Raw genomic sequence first — 4358 nt, 5'->3', positions numbered from 1 at the left:
CCCGACAAACACAACATAGAGTATTACAGATAGATGATCTTGATCATCTTAGGCGGCTCACAAGATCCAACAATGAAGCACAATGAGGAGAAGACAACCATCTAGCTACTGCTATGGACCCATAGTCCAGGGGTGAACTACTCACTCATCACTCCGGAGGCGACCGTGGCGGTGTAGAGTCCTCCGGGAGATGAATCCCCTCTCCGGCAGGGTGCCGGAGGAGATCTCCGTAATCCCCCGAGATGGGATTGGCGGCGGCGTCTCGCAAGGTTTTCCGTATCGTGGTTTTTCTTATCGGGGTTTCGCGACGGAGGCTTTAAGTAGGCGGAAGGGCAGCAGTCGGGGGCTGACGAGGGGCCCACACCACAGGGCGGCGCGGGGCCCCCCTTGGCCGCGCCGCCATGTGGTTTGGCCACCTTGTGGCCCCACTTCGTATGCTCTTCGGTCTTCTGGAAGGTTCGTGGCAAAATAGGCCCCTGGGTCTTGATTTCGTCCAATTCCGAGAATATTTCGTTACTAGGATTTCTGAAACCAAAAACAGCAGAAAACAGCGAATCGGCACTTCGGCATCTTGTTAATAGGTTAGTTCCGGAAAATGCACGAATATGACATAAAGTGTGCATAAAACATGTAGGTATCATCAATAATATGGCATAGAACATAAGAAATTATCGATACGTCGGAGACGTATCGAGAACACATGCCTATTGATTGATTAGTACTTGGATACCGTTTTATTATTATCTCGCAAATGCCCTACTTTGATTGTTACATGAGTTTCTCTCATCCATGCAACGCCCGTTCATCCATCCCCGTGCCTACGATATTTTAATCCTCGCTGTTTACTATAATCACTACTTGCTGTTTTTGTTACTCTGCTCGCCGATATTTCACTACTGCTACTCGCTATAAAATTGTTACTACCGATAAACTCTTGCGAGCAAGTCTGTTTCCAGTGCAGCTGAATTGACAACTCCGTTGTTAAGGCTTACAAATATTCTTTGGCTCCCCTTGTGTCGAATCAATAAATTGGGTTTTACTTCCCTTGAAGACTGTTGCGATCCCCTATACTTGTGGGTCATCAGTGTGCCTGCGAGTGTTCTTTCTTGGCAGCGAACATACGGAACCTGCGATACCAACACTAGTTAGGTTTAGTTATTTTGCAATGTTTTATATTTGTGTCAACCATGGTTCAAACTATGTATTAGTGTGTGGAAAACCATGTTCCAAATTATATCTTCGTGTAAACCACGTTCCCAATTATGTATTAGTTTGTGGAATGTTTCTTCTCTTTATTGAAATAAAAATGCAAAAAAGGAGTATTTTAATGTTGGGATGAAGCCCGCTACCCGCATGGGTAGCTACACACCCATGCATTATACCAATATGCAAGTCAGATTAACTTGTTTTAGCTCGGTTTCCTAGTAGAACATGGAATTCTAGTGTACAAAAGTGATTTCCGAATTTTGATTTGAACTTTTTTTTGTCAAAGTCAACTCAGTATTCAAAAGTCAATGCAAAATACGTTGGTGCGTTGACTTTGATAAAAAAATATTTTTATCAGAATTCGGAAACCACTTTTGTACACTAGAATTCCACGTTGTACTAGAAAACCGAGCTAAAACAAGTTAATATGGCTTGCATATTGGTGTAGTGCATGGGTGTGTAGCTACCCATGCGGGTAGCAAATGCAGTCTCTTTAATGTTTGGGGGCGGCGTTTGGGGGACGCGGCTGGGGAGCGACGTCCCCAAACGCGGCACGAACAAAACACGTCCCCCAAACGCTCGATCCGGCGCCGTTTGGGGGACGGTTTGGGAGACACGACTGGAGATGCTATGTGGATCTGTTCAGTCATGCCTTCCGAAAGCATTGTATTTTCCACCAACAGCAACCTTGGAAATAGCAACACAGAATCTCATAGAGCATAATTGTAGTACCTTATAAAGCAAAAGCATGTACTATGATGAAGCTGGTTAATAGTCCATTACCCATTTGGAAAAAACAATGGGCAGTTTTGTGTGCAAACTGGAGAGCAATATTTTCTTTCGCACAAGGTAGACTCATCATTAAGAAAAAGTGAACAGAAATATTGTGTATAGGACTAAAGACTGGCACACCCCAGAGAATAGATTTTGTTAACTGATAAGAGTTACTCCACGTCGGAGACTAATAATAATAAATAACCTCTTTTGACATGAAGCTCTACAATGTTCGCTTGTGAAGAAAAAATGAAGTTGAAATAACAATTTATTTAAAGGTCATGTACCTATATATAAGCGTATTTATCATAAGGATTTTATTTCATGAAGAACTATCATAGCTGAATGAATATTATCCCAAGTAAAATGGAAATAAAATGGAACTTCCGCTCCTATATAATTACAAACTATTGTAGGTGTGTTTGATTCTTGTTGATGGTGTGTTTTATATAGTCATAACATGTACTGCACAAAAGACCAATGTGTACCTTCAGAAGCTGTACAAAAAGAACTGCAGCATCACAACTTGTTCAGACCAAATTTTAGGTTCCAGTTATTCAAGATGCAGACAAAAAGCAATTCACTAAATGCAGTTACCTTAAGAAGCAATAAAATCAAAGGAATTAGAGAATTAAGATAAATATGATTGGCGAATTTACTTACGGTCAAAAATGTACAAACCTTTCAAATAAGAAATATAACCTCTAGACATCTTAGTAGGCTGACAATCTACCATCACCGAAGCCCTGGTGGTAAACCACGCCGTCCACACACCAATCTCAAGCTATGTTAGTGCATACAAAAACTTTATCCAAGAGTAAACAACCAAAGAATAATACATGCAAAGAGATTTTCTTACATGCCATAAACTGGAGGAAGAAGAAGGATGTGGGTCCGATTTTCTTGTGCCGCCAATTGATGTGCACGCTACGCAAAAAAGGTGGATGACTGCATGTGCGGAAATGCGGTCCCGATTTCTATTTCTGTTAGGTGTCACTTTCAGCTAATGGGACAACTTCCTATTTTAGGAAAATTTCCCTTTGAGACAAGGGAGCACCGCGTAAGACTAACCGGTAACCGGGCACTCTGTAGCCACACCCTATTTTGAACCTGAATCTGCATATAAGAATTGTCCGAAATTGAAGGATCGGAAAAAGGAAAATAGGGTAGACCAGGTCAAGGAAAAGAAGAAATATGTCGCAGCCTAAATCCCGTTGAGATGAGGACTCCAAGGGACGAATAACTTGTCATGCCAAGCTTCGGTCAAAGTGAACTTGTGTCTGCCGCCGCTCTTAGGAAGAGGGCCTTCGGCCGAGGGCAGCAACACCGCACATGTTAGATACCATAAATCATTTCTTTTAATTCTGAGTGTTCCAACCGAACAGATAGTATTCTGTCGAACATGTAGTAGAACTGTGGAAGTGTATCCTATATAACTAAGAAGTCCATCCCCACTATCTTATTTCTCTCAACATGCAGCTATGACACCTCAGCGGTCCCACCTAACATGCAACAGTGCCATATCATCATGTCTCCACTAGCTCACCATGTCATCGTTCCTCCAGTAACTAGACATTATTTGTCCACTATTTGTCCATGTAAAACTGACTCCACACATAGCTTCAGCGATGTCCAATGCACTTCCACGTCCAGTTCGCTTCATATTCGTCTTCAGTTTCCACATCTGATGGCCCTCATGCTCCATCTTCTGAGGGATATAAATGCCTGAATTATTGCCTCCGTGTGCTACCACTTCTCTCCATTCTTCTTTATAAGCTTCCTTCTTCCAACCTAAGAAAATGGCACGCGCCTCTTGCCCCTCATGTATGTCCACCCTAGACTACACCTCCCCTGAGCTCCTCGTGCTGCCGCCCAAATACACCAGTTTCGCGGCAGAGTCAAAGCTCTGCTCCTCGTGTGCCAAAGCTCTGCTCCTCGACGCCTTGGCCCTCGCAGCATGCTCGGCAGCTGGGTGCATGTGCGGTTGGTGCGTCCTTCGGAAGAAAAATGAGCTGCCGGCGGCCGGGGCGGTTTCATGCATGGATGAACTTGCTGCTCAGGCACGCGTCCACCATGTTTGAGTTTCTGCGTTCGCGCACCCTGCAGCTACCAAGTCAGCAAGTTTAATTTGGATGTTCTAATCTAATCAGCGATGTGCCTGTTGAAATATTGGGCCCACCTTTAGTGGCCTAAATTAGATTTCAGTTTTTCCTATAAATCTCAAAGCCCACATAGTGGCAGCCATGTGAGTTTGAGCCCAAGTTGGTGGCAGCTCACTAGGGAGTGGCAAGAGGTGGGAAGTTTAGTCCCACATGGAAAGTTGGGAGGAAGTTAGACCACCTTCTAAGGTGGGTTGTTTCACCACTAGTAAGTGAGTG

The sequence above is a fragment of the Lolium rigidum genome, chromosome 3 (assembly GCF_022539505.1).
Source record: "Lolium rigidum isolate FL_2022 chromosome 3, APGP_CSIRO_Lrig_0.1, whole genome shotgun sequence".
Lineage (NCBI taxonomy): Eukaryota > Viridiplantae > Streptophyta > Magnoliopsida > Poales > Poaceae > Lolium > Lolium rigidum.
The sequence above is the reverse complement of the archived record's forward strand: the minus strand, read 5'-3'. Positions refer to the sequence as shown.